The sequence below is a fragment of the Struthio camelus genome, chromosome 8 (assembly GCF_040807025.1).
Source record: "Struthio camelus isolate bStrCam1 chromosome 8, bStrCam1.hap1, whole genome shotgun sequence".
NCBI lineage: Eukaryota > Metazoa > Chordata > Aves > Struthioniformes > Struthionidae > Struthio > Struthio camelus.
Window position 1 is genome coordinate 35,380,502 of NC_090949.1, and position 12,558 is coordinate 35,393,059.

Consider the following 12,558-nt stretch of genomic DNA (forward strand, 5'->3'; position numbering starts at 1 on the left):
ACAGAAAGTGCTTGAAATTATGAATCAAAAGTGCCCTACGAATCAGAAGGCAAACAAAAGTCTTCAGTGCCTCATTTTTGACATTTAAACTTTTTGAATCAGTCTCCCAGATTTGTGGGGAAATGAATGGATGAAGCTCCCTTTTAGTTTCTGGCCTTCCTCAGGTTGTTTTTTGCATCATCTTGACCTTGGGACTGGTCAAGCTTGGCTGCCATGTTCTCAAGCACATCTAGTTAAAGAAGTTGGTATTTCTTTTACATGAAGAGGTTGTCCTCAGAGTGGCTGGGGCTGAGGTGCCCTTGGTGTCTTTGTGTGGAGGGTCTGGTCTGGAAACGTCTCCGTTTCCTAAGAAAGAGCAGGATCTTTTGGATGCTCTCTGAGACTGGACGTGGAGGCAACCTGCAAAGCCAGGTGAAGGAGCTCCTGCCTAGAGTGAAAGGCTCTCCCCATTCTCCCGAAACATTTTGCAGGCAGCAGAGCCCCACGCGGGGATCCCTCCCCTTGCTCCAGCGGCACGTCGGCGAGGGGGCTGCTCAGCACGGAGCTGAGATTGTCACCCTGCTGCAACCCACATCCTGAGCAGAGCGTGTGAAAACATCTGGCCGAGCGCTCTCCCTTGGCTGCTCGCCATGTGGCCATGAAGCCACTCAGATATTGGCACGTCCAAAGCCACCGGGAGCTGCTCCGAGCCTCCCCGGCCCCTGCAGCCTCCCAATCCCCCTGGTCCCACGGTTCCCCCTGGTCCCCTGAACCTCTGGGGCAGAGCTTGGTGCCGGGGAGCCACATGATTGATGGAGGCAGCGCCCGGATGCAAGGCAGTCTTGTGTGATTTCTCACCCTGGAGACAAAACATTTGCTTGTGGAACTGAAAACCACACACATGCACACAAATAACTCTTCCTAAACCCACCGTCCTGAGACAGCTGGAAAAAAAAAACTGTTTCTGCTCATGAAGGCAAGCTGCCGATCTGCAGCTTGCCTTGTCCAACCTTCGTCCTGTAATCAACACAGGGTCCTCTCCTATCACCAAAAACTTCCCCTCCAGTCTTAAGCTTTTCTGAAGTTTCATCAAACCTTCCTTCCTCTAAAAGCTTTCTGAAAGCTCCTTTGGTCCCTCTGTCCCTCTGCTTACTCCTGGTAGGCATCTGCTTTTCCCTCTCACCCTGGGACAGGAGAAGGCACCACTCTTCTTGCTCAGAGCAAGATCACTTTTACATCAGCCCATCTTTAACATCCAATTGCTCCTGCAGGTCAGGAGTCGTGACCTGGTCTCTCCATGCCATAGCAAACACCAACGAGCAGACATCCTTAAATAGCTGAATCGTAATTAATTTTTGCCTCTACTTTTCTATCTTAATACTGTCCAAGCTGCCCAGTCCATAAATCCCTACACTCACTACAGGACGAGTCCTGATCCCACCATGGCAACAGCAGGGTCCTCTGTACTTCCTGGAGTTTTTGCAGTGCCTTCCCAAAGCTGGGCGCTACAGAGCAGGTTTAATAACAGTGCACTAAATATTCTGCTCCTTTCTCAAAGAGGAGGGGATGGAGCTGCCGTTTTCTTCCTCTTCCAGGACATTTTTCACGTGATGGACACAAATTTGGGACGGCTCTGAACCACGTGTTCTGCAGCCTGGTGGCCAGCGGTGTTTCTCCAGGGCACATCCCCCTCACGCACGCAGGCGCATTAAAAGACAAAAGGGAGGGCTTAGAAAAGGGAGACTTTCTTCTGCTGTTTTATTGGGAAATGCAGATCCCCGTTATGGTTTTTCAGTATTCTGGTTCAGTTTCTATTTCAGTTTCTAACCCCAATATGGACCCCAATATGCTCCCAGTCAGAAGCAACTGATGGCGATGGACGTAACTGGCTGAAAATTCGTAGGGTTCCCAGACTCGCTCGTTCTGCACATCCAGGCTGTGCCGAGCGGTGGGGACGGTCACGCGGGCATTGCATTTTCCTAACTGCACCGAGCCCAGCCCATAAGCAACACTACAGCCCTCTCCTGTATGCTAAAGCTGACAAATTCAGCTCTTCAGTAAAAACAGAGGCAATCAACTAGGCAAGCTACCTGGCGGGTATGAGATACAAGACTGGAAATATTAATTCCACTAAGGCCTAAAATAAATATGGATTAAAAGGAGCTATTTTCATCTGGCCTTCTGCTTTACTTTTTTCTTTAACCAAGGCGGTGTGGGAACCCGCACAGCTAGGGATTTCTGCCCTCTGTTAAAGATAGGTTAGCATGTATGAATCAGAGTTTAGAAATTATGCAGTATTTACTGAAATATGTATCTTGCTGTTCTTGAACAATGCAATGCCGTAGTAACCCTGCTGTCATATGATGCACTTAGTGGATAAAAACAATAATTTAGGATATTTACTTTTTTAACAAATGGGGCCAAGCTCATCGAGGGCAGTATTTCAATAGCTTCCTTGAAAAGAACCATGGTTTGATCCATACCCTGTTGTGATAAAAACGTAACTTTCACAATATGAGGTGGCTGTAAAACCACAGGGGGAGGGATGTGAATCGGCAAAGAACTTGTTAATACTGCTCATTTTACAGAATCTCAAAAACGCTCCTGATTTACACGGCATTTTGAGATCAACCCGCTCACTCCTGAAATGGACCCACATCGAAGATGGCAGAAGCTGTTTAAGGGCTGGCAACATTACACTATGGCCTCACGCAAATAAAGATCTGGGGGTTTTATTTAAATTAGGTGAGGAAGAGGGGGAGATGTAGTGATACCATTGCTTTTGTTGGACCAAGCAAAGGGCTCCCGAGCCGAGCGCTCGTCCCCTCCCAGGCAGGCGGCGAGCGCGGCTTTCCCACCAGCAAGCGCTCTGTCGAGGCAAGGCCGGACCACGGGAACAGGACGCGTAAACGGAAAGGCAGAGGCTGGGAAAACTCTCCTTCCCCGCAGGACAGCTCGGAAGCAGGTGAGGACACAGGGGATACGGCTGAGCTATTCTCGCTGACCGGTACACTCAACGGGTTTAGAAAGCCTTTTTCTAGGGATACCAGGGGAATCCCGCGCCACGGCTGGGCGCCCAAATCTCAGCGGTTCCAGTGGAAGGTGGCCCCAGTTGTCACAAATCGCAGCGTTTGTGGCTTTGAGCCGGCTTTCCCCAAAGCAGACGCGAGTCTCCCCGCGCGCCGACTTCCTCACGCCAACAGCCACGAACAAAATACTGTGCGCAGACCTAGCTCCCACCGCCAGTGGGCTCGGAAGGAAAATGGGGATTTATGTCACTGTTTCTGTCCACAAATGTTTTGGAAACTCTCACACTGGAGAAGGGTAGGGACCATACGAACGCCTACATGGCAACAGGCTTATCTCCCTGCTTCCTATTTGAGTTCAGGATTATTTTAACAAATCTGCTAACTGATCATTTTTCAAACATTTTCACACATTTGTTAGCCAGTTAATCTTTCTAGTTGTCATTTTGTCAAAATTTTTTTTTGAAATATTATGGTGAAAGTGACTAATAATCCATCATAAATCTGAGGTTATGATCTACCTCCTCTGAGATGTCGTTTGGGGTTACTGTTCAAGATACCATACTTTTTCATTAAGTTTATCCCCAATTAAATGCAGAACACAGGGAAGACTATCAGGCAGGTATAAAGGCAAATGCCGAACTATTTAAAAAAAAAAAAAAAAAGTTTGTTCTGCCCTTAAACTGCACATACCAGATTTTCATGCGCTCCCCACCTTCATTTGGACCCCATAACGAGAATATTTAATTACTGTTTTAACATCTGCACAAAGGAAACGCTGCCCAGAAGGTTCGCATCTCATAGTACCCAGCGTGCCGCCTGTTGAGAGTGGCCAAAGGGGCACGCGTGGAAACGAAATGATTTAGCCAGGGTAACGTGCGAGAGTCAGCAGCATGCAAACTAACTACTCTCGTGAACTTACTTGCTCTTGCATTTGAATTTATTCACCCCACTTTCTGCCACCACCACCAGTGCCTCCCCCAGGCTTGTCAGCAATCTGCCCGCGGGCCATACGGCCCCGGTGGGAAAGATCTCCGCAGGCTGCCTACGGTCTAATCCGGCACAGCGACGCCCTGCTCACCCTTGTGATTTCTGCTAGCATATGCGAGAGCCGAGTCGGAGCCCGGCATGTTTTTGCCTTAAGCCTGTGAGAAAGGGCAAGCTGAACGCCGTGCTCGTACCAAAGCGGCGCCCGGGGCGCGCCTGGTGCCAGCAGAGCGGGGCTGCTCTGCAACGCCCTGGCAGCAGTCCCCGGCGAGCAAAGGCGATGCTGCGTGCAAGGCAGAAGCCAGGCTGCGCAGGGAGCCCCACCGCCGCCCGGGCTAGAAACTGAAATGAAAGAAAAAACTCCGAGAGTTTCTCTTCCCTGAGGGCCGGAAAGTTTGCGAGGAAGCAGGGAGAAGCCGGAGGCAAGCGCAGGCGCTCGTGGAGGCCAGGCTGGGGGCTTGCGCCTTGCTTAAACGGCATCTTCACAGCTGGGGAGGTTTTAATGTTACCGGCTTGAGGCTAAACGCACAAGCCTTGCTGCTCCAGGCAAGGCCTTCCCGGCCCCCGCACGGTGACAGCCGGGAGCCCTCCAGACCAACGGCGACTCGGAGGCTTCCTGCCCCCTCCCCACCCGCGCTCGGCCCCAGCCCGGCTCCCACGGGTGCTCTGGTGGGCGCCCCCGTCCCGGTGGCTGCTGCTGCCCCAGCACCCCGAGCACCCGGGGGGGCAACCTCCGAAGCTCTCCCCAGGTGTCCCCCGAGCACCCCGGGGAGCATCCCCTGGAGCGCGCACGGCAGCGCGCCCCGAGCACCCGCGGCAGCTGCCACCGAGGCGCTTTCGAGTACCGCCCGAGCACCCCAGGGAGCATCCCTGCCTTTCCGCCCCAGCGCCGTGCGCAGCAGCCACCCGAGCGCTCCCCAAGCGTCCCCCGAGCGCCCTGGGCAGCACCCCCAGGGCTTCCCCCGCAGCGCGCACTGCAGCACCCCCCGAGCACCTCTCCGCTGCATCCCCCCCCCCCAGCACCAACTACCCCCGGAGCCTCCGCGGAGCACCCCAAACTACCTCCGGCGCAGACCCCCCGCCCCCCGCGGCTGCAGGCGGCCACCGCCCGAGCCCCAGCCCCAGCCCCAGCCTCAGCCCCGGCGCCCGCCCTCACCTGCGGCGCGGGGCTGCGCGGAGCCGGCGCGGCTGCTCCTGCGGCGGCGCCCGGGGAAGCGCGGGGCGGGCGGGGCCGGGCCGGGCCGGGGCCGGGGCCGGGGCGGGCCCGCAGCCTCCCCGCGCGGGCGGGCCGGGCCGGGCCGGGCCGGCAGCGCCGAACCGCCGCCGCCGGGCTCGGGCCTGCCGCGATGTGGTTTTCATTAGCGCCGGCCGAGTACGGGGAGGAAAGGCTGCCATGCGAGGACCGACATACAAATCTTTTTTTTTTTTTTCTCCCCTCCTTATGAATACATTACTGTGCTGGGTTTCTTTTTCTTTTATGCTTTATGTATACTTTTCTAACCCCACCACTAATCCTCTTTGCACAGAGGACACTCAAGAATGGAGGGAGGACAGGGGAAGTCTGCAGCGACGGGCTGTAACTGAAGAACTTTTCTTGTATTTGGGACAAGCTGCTTTCTGTCTCAGCAGTTCAAGTCTGTCTGTTATAAAGTGGTCCCTCTTATCTATACCTTACTGTGATACTTAATGTAGAACATGTACAGAAAATGCAATTCAAGCTTGAGGTTTTGAGCCACCTCATGATTTACATGCTCTTGATTTGCCCACTTGCAGCACAGTGCTATACTGACATTACCTTTCAAGGCACCAGGAACGTGCCTTGAAGAAGTGGGTAGTGTTGAGCTTCGTCTTTAGGGTGAAGCATGTGATTTCGCTTGTTTCAAGACGTTTGGAGGTGAACTTGAAACTGGGCTCCCAGGTGCCCGGGGTGCAGCAGAGCCGCCGCTCAGTGACGCTGAGGACAGCTGCATGGCCGCGATGCGCGGAGGCAGGCCTGGACTATGAACTCAAGGTGGGCTAAGTAGGAGTGTGGCCTGCTTTAATTCCCAGCTCCTTCAAGGGGATCCTAAATACCTTTCAAATCCGGGTGGGAAACGCTGTAAATCGGAACAAAGTCTTGAGCCCCGGGGTCCTACCAACAGTGGGATTTGTAGCCCTTATGTTTTCATCTCCAGGCTGTAAAACAGATAGCGACATGTGTCAGGGGCTCAGAGAGACTTCTGCTGTGTGTTGAGCATGTAGAGGAGGAGGAAGAGGAGGTGAGCTGAAGTAAATCACAACGACTTGGTCAGCTTAGAAGAGCAATTGCTTCTGCTCACCAGAAAGCCATAGCCTGGGTCAGGATGAACGTCCGGCATCTCAACATGGTGATGCAACGTAACGGCCAGGTTTCCTCTTCTGCCTGTTTGCTGGCAAGATAAGAGCCCCGTGAACCGTAAGATGAACTGCGTGTTCAAACACAGCTAGCCTGTGGCCTGGAATATGCTCCTATTAAATGAGTAGGAAAAAAAATTCCCATTATATAACTCTGGAATTACTTGGGCTTTGCACAGACAAGGTAGGCACACAGTTTGGTCTTGCTTTCACTCCTCCTTGATGGGTTGATATGCTGAATAAGAGGAAGAAATTTCCAGCCAGTGCATCAAAGAATCCAGTGACAACAGTGAGTTTTAAGGGATCCTTTGGCTTGCTGACGCGAAGAGAACCCATGCCACTCCCGGTAGAGCGATTTTTGTGCGGCCCAGCGGAGATGGGTCATGATATCAGAAAGATTTCTTTTCCTCTGCTGGGATAATTACACTACCTCTCCCATGGCATAAATTGCCATATTATATTGTGAGTCACATGCTACAGATAGTGTCCATCTGGCCCGTAGAACATTCCCAGTTAAAAGTTCTCCAAGAAGGTATATAGCCCCAAAGGGAAGCACATTTGAAGGTTAGCAGTGATCAGTGGTCCCAAAGCTAAGCTGACAAAAGTATTCCTATTTCATCATATTTGCAAGAGAAATTATTTTTTCTGGCATTACTGCCTGATGGAGGTGAGAGATCGATTCCTAAATTATTTTCTTCTCATGTTCCCAAACAATATACCTATTATAAAGTGCAGACCTGGCCTTTGAGCCAAAGTATCCTTCATTACTGCTTCTGGATGGTGCATCTTAAACACCACTTGTTTAGGCTTATAGCCAAAGCCATGGCGGATCCTTCACCTTCAATGACTGCAAAGAGGCTTTTGCAGTAGACACTTTGGGCACCCAGAGGAAGCTCTTATAGACACCGACATTCAGCTAAACTTGTGTTTTCTTTTGTTTGTTAGATTAAAGCTCTAAAAAGGGGGGGGGTGTGTCTGTGTCTGTGTCGTGGAGGAAGGTGGCAGTTTACAGTATGCACATGAACTTCTGCAAGTGTGGCTATCATACAGAAAAGCCAGCAGGTTGGGAGCAAGGACCAAAAAATCACTTTTGAGCAAACAGAATAAAGAATAGTTTCTTTTTTTGCTTTTCCAGGTTTTACTTGCATGACATCTTAAAAACAAAGAACATCTCCCTCATATGGATTTTTACACGTTCAAAAGTGTAACGTGTATGCATAGGACTTGTGTTAAGTTCTTCTTCTGTCCCTCTTAATCCGAGAGAATAACAGTACTTTTAAATGAGTACCATAAACTAGGAATGCTTACTTTGCTGTATGTTTAAATGAAGCATTATAAATTGTGTACAAATGGATTAGGTGAATTTGCTGAGGCTAGATCTGAAATGGCTGTTGAACCTGACAGTTCAAGAAGTCTCTGAAATGCTGCTTGCCAGGAGCCGGGAGGGGATGGCAAGAAATGTAGACATGGTCTATTTACACTATCTCCCTTTCTCATACGGCTTTCTTTAGGATCCACTGCTGAGCAGTGTTAGAGACAGTTATCCCCCACTACATTTTTTGGTCTTGCACAGTTCAGCTATTCTTAGGAAAATTTATGAATCATTAAGAGCTTTCAGAAATGTTTATTTGTCAGGCCACAGATACTTAAAATTACTTTTCAAGCCAGAAAACGCACTTAGGGGAATTCTTTCTGCTGCAGAAATCACTAGGTGAAATTCCACGGTGAGAGGTCAGCGGGCCTGGCCAGTCCTTCCAGCCTTGACCTCTCCGCATCGGGCGCTTGCTTAGGAACTGGCACCAGCTCAGGTTTAAAATGATCTCACTTCCAGAGGTCAATACAAGAGGTGAAAACAACAAGAAAATTTGGTTCCCTACGGTCTTGCAAGGCCTGAAACATTTAGCTTTCCTTACCTCTGTTTTGTAAGACAAGGACTGGATCCTCCTATTTGCCTGTAATCCATGGGGAGGAAGAGAGAACAGGGCAGGGGCAGGAGGAGCGGGTGAATTAGAGGTATGGAAGCTCAGAGTTAGATTCCAGACTTTTTAGTAGACATGGGATGCTCATAGCAGTCTTTCTCAATACAAGTAATCATAACGACAGTAATTTGATATGGCTTGTGTCATGCAGAAATTGCATATCCTTTGCCTGTATGAAACCCATGACTCCCAATTATCTTCAAAAGAAGCAGCAGTTCAGATGCTAAAGAAAGGATTCCCTGGAGAAATAGGTTTCCCTCCAGTGGTGGTATTAATTCCTGTGGAAGACACTGCCCCTGCCTGCTCTGCAGTGTGGTGTTTGTGGTTTTTCCCTGCAGCTCCAGAGAGAGAACAGCCAGGAATGCAGGATGAGAGACTCCTGCCCTGTGTTTCTTCTGCTGGGGGGGCAGACAAAGCAGGAAAGATCAGGCTGGGATCCAGGCTCTGTAGCAGCTGTAGCTATTCATGTAATTTTCAAAATCTGCAATGATGGGTCCAGGGGCATGATGTGATCAAGTCATTTTAGAAACACAGTATAAAATCACTATTGTTCTATAGTATGTTACAGTGGTGCCAACATCCATTTTTGTAGGCTCCCTGCAAAGTACTCCTCTTTCCTGTGCTCGCAAGATCTGCCTTTTATGGGGTCTACAAATACTAAAATCTTGCCACATCAACACTCACTTGTTTGACGTGGTTATGATCTTCTATGTTCGCTTTTTGGTTCGTGGTGTGAACGGAGCAAAAGGCTTCTGCAAGAAATTTCTGGGTGCTACAGGAATACAAATAGTGACAGGGCAAAGTAGGTCTATTTGGGAATATTTTACGGATCGTGCTGTCATAATACCTGGAAACACCCATGTGCCATGCTTTAGTCTGGAACACAGTTCTCTACGATGTTTCCCTAGCTAGGTGCCTCCTTTCACACTCCAAACAGGCATTTATGCTTCCCTAAGCGCACCAGCTGGATGCAGGGAGGAAAAAACTTGGAGGGTAGATGGGACCCCCAGGGCTGGGAGAAAGAGAAGACGAAACTGCCAGGAACCAACCTCATGCTCACTCAAAGAAGTGAAAGCTCAGTTCTGTTCTGAGCTGTGCACATCCAATAACCGCCAAACAGGTATGGAAAATGCATATTTTTCGTATGATGCATGGATCACTTTTGCAATGTTCTAATCAAAACATGTGAGCTTGCCTGTCAAATCAATTTGTTACAGCTGTGTTGCCTAAAAGAAATTGCTATGGCTTTGCAAGCATAAACAATAAATGATATTGCTTTTATGTAGTCAGCACTGGTACGGCCATAACTGGAATTCAGATATTTGTTTATACATCCCAAATCTACTTAAAAGAAAGGGAAATTCTTACTTCAGTTTAGATCTGGTAAAGTACAATTATCATTTTCCCATCAATCTACTGTCATTGTTCTTTTTTCTGTTCCTACAAGTCATTTCCATCTCGAAAGCGCTTCTTATCTGAGTATTAGGGTGTGACTGTTTTTCATATGTTTTTGCACTAAAAAGAGGCAGAAGAAAAATACTGCACAATAAATAGATTTAGCTGGCAGGGGGCTTGTGCCAGAAATTACAGCTGCAAGACAAAGGGTAGGTCTAGACAGCAGTTTGGTGAGACATCGAGTAAATTAGCCTGCACCAAGCCCCATGCCAGTAGCAACAGGTTGCTCAAACTAGAGGCAGTGGCCCAGGACAGAGCCCTTGCTGTGAGCACGTCTGTGCCCACCCTGGTGGCAACACTTGCTGGCGAACCCACTGCAGGGATGGTAAGACAGTGTGAGATCTACCAAGTGAGCGTGTATGTGTGTGTGCATGACTCTGAGCTTATGTGTGATGAAGAGCGAATGCAGTTTCCCTCGTGTGTGTGCTTTGCATATGAAAGCGAACACTTACAGAGGAGTGACGTACAGTCGTTCTCTGCTTTAGCTCTGGCTTTCTGGATTTTCAGCCGTATGGGATTTGTCAGTCCAGTCCAAGAGATGGTCTGTGTAATTCCTGCTGACCCATCACGACGGGTGCTTCTATGCTTTAACAGTGGTTAGTGCCTGACAGTGCCAAGACAACTTGTCCGTAATACCCTGCTGAACAGAGCCAGGCTGCACCGAGAGAAGCATTTCCTCCCCGCTCCTGCGGTTTCATCCTTCACTCTGATGAAATGTGATCCCTTAGCTTAGCAGGGCTCCTATGGATAAAAATGCTACATGTTATAAACCTCTTTAAAAGCCAAGCAAGGGCATTTGACGCTATGACGTTTTGGAGCTACGATTTCAGCAGACTGCCTGCAGTCTGCTCACAGAAGCATTAGTTTTCTTTGACTACATTCCCCTCTTTGATCCAGTTATAGCCCCCTTCTTGTACTAGGTGATGTTTTTTAACCTCATCTGCATCTTTAATTTTTTATAATTGTGGTCTCATATCTCTAAATGTGGATGTATCCAGCCAGAGGTGAGAGGGTTTATGAAATCTGTTCTAGGTAGGTATGTCTATCTGTGGAGATGCTACCAGCAGATGGTGCAAGAATGTGCCGTTTTACTCTCTTCTGCAGGTTGTATTTCCTCCTGTTGCTGCTTCCTAAAATGAGTTACAGCTTCATGAGATGTTATTCCAACTCACTAACAGAGACAGGGAGAAATTTTATTTTTGTTTTATTTTAATTTTGGCTTGCAATGTAGCACCTGGCTTCTCATTTGAATTCCAATCCGTTATGGAAAACTACACTTCCTCTGCTACCAGTGAAGCTGTGGAGCTGTATGTTATATTAAACGGAGCAGCAGACTGTGACTTGTGAAATATGCATAGACAGGCAAAAGATGGGGGAAAAAAATCCTAAAAATCAGTCCACTCACAGAACATGACTTTCTTCGGCAGTACAGAACTAAGCCTTCAAAGACATTTAAGGAGAAATGTTCCGTTTCAGATCCAGTGGCAAAACCATCTTGTATTTGGCAGATTTTCAGTGTATAGAACCACAAATGTTTATAGTGTTATGATCTAATCTGCTTTATCTAAATGTTATGGGTATAATTATCTCTGCTGGTATTTTCTCATGTATAATGGATGCATGTGTAACTTTAGGAAGTTCATAGATCATATCCAGCTGTGTTTTCTCCTAAGTTAAGAGAGAGATAAATTAGAGCTAAGGCTGTGTGCTGCCTGTGGTACCAGGAGCTACAGATCTCAGTCTCAAAAACTACAAATTCTCCAGCCTGGAGAGGCACTGAAGCTCTCCTGGCTTCCCTGGCAAGCAAGGCTACAGCAAGCCCTCCCAGTGGCCGTGTCCGCTGGGTTACTCTGAGAAGTTGCTCTGCACCCGTGTTAGCATAATCCGGGGGAGAAGACTCTTAACGCCCAAAACGAGGAGGGAGCTGTGCCCCCGGGGATAATGGCAAATCACATACACTGCCCCGTTACTGGGAATGAGGTAAGGGCCTGACAAGGCACCTCTTGCAAAGAAGAGCGGCCAAAAGGAGGTAACAGTATTGGAGTTAAATGATGGGTTATGAAATGACCCAAGATCCTACAGCTAGGAAAGTGGATGTGAGAATATAGCTTTGGGACAGCTTTAGGAACTTACAGTAGGAACAGCTTTAGGGCTTGTGAAGGTCCCAGGTTGCTTGTTGGTGGAAGAGTCAGATTTCAGAGTCAGTTCAGCTGCAGCAAAGTGAATCACCTGAATTTCCTTCCATGGTTTAGTCTGGTTGTGAAAGGGGACAGAGCTTGCACGACCTGTGGATCACCAAAAAATAAGAACCCTAAATATTCATTGATATTGCTTCTACCTAAAACCAGTCCTGTGCTGATGTTTTATGGTCAATATTCTCATTTCTGTGAATGGTTTCTTCTATTTCCTGTCATAGGGTGTTTGACGAAGAATCACGTTCCTCAAGAAATAATTTGGTTTTGCTAGCGTGAATGTTGGAGAGCCGAGCACACGTTACCTACACTCCTGCTCCTAGGTCCCTGAGCAATCCCCGGGCCTGGGATGGGGAGGGCAGCGAAAGCGCATGCTGTCTGCCTACAGTTCACATAGCGCTCACAACGTTCACAGGATAATTCTGACAACACAGGAACCCTGACAGATTTATAGGACTATTGCTGATATAGCTCCAGGGTTGAACGTTGCTATAATTTATGTAACTCAGCAACAACTAGAGGCTGTGGAGTGTTTTTCCTGTAGGGGATGATGCTTTGTAACAGAAA

At 48.7% G+C, this 12,558-nt stretch overlaps 1 protein-coding gene across 5 annotated transcripts in view; it reads right to left on the reverse strand.

Moving 5' to 3' along the window:
- Positions 1 to 12,558, reverse strand: part of KANK4 (KN motif and ankyrin repeat domains 4) — a 46,035-nt gene that overhangs the window by 26,837 nt on the left and 6,640 nt on the right. For 2 of the 5 annotated variants that reach the window (XM_068953383.1, XM_068953384.1), the window contains exons 4-5: positions 11,933 to 12,084; positions 10,252 to 10,540 (exon numbers count right to left, since the gene is read on the reverse strand). The gene's annotated coding sequence lies outside the window, so the exon portion shown is untranslated. Of the gene's footprint in view, positions 1 to 5,148; positions 5,214 to 10,251; positions 10,541 to 11,932; positions 12,085 to 12,558 lie in introns of those variants that run through there. The other 3 variants (XM_068953387.1, XM_068953385.1, XM_068953386.1) reach the window with 3 other exon arrangements.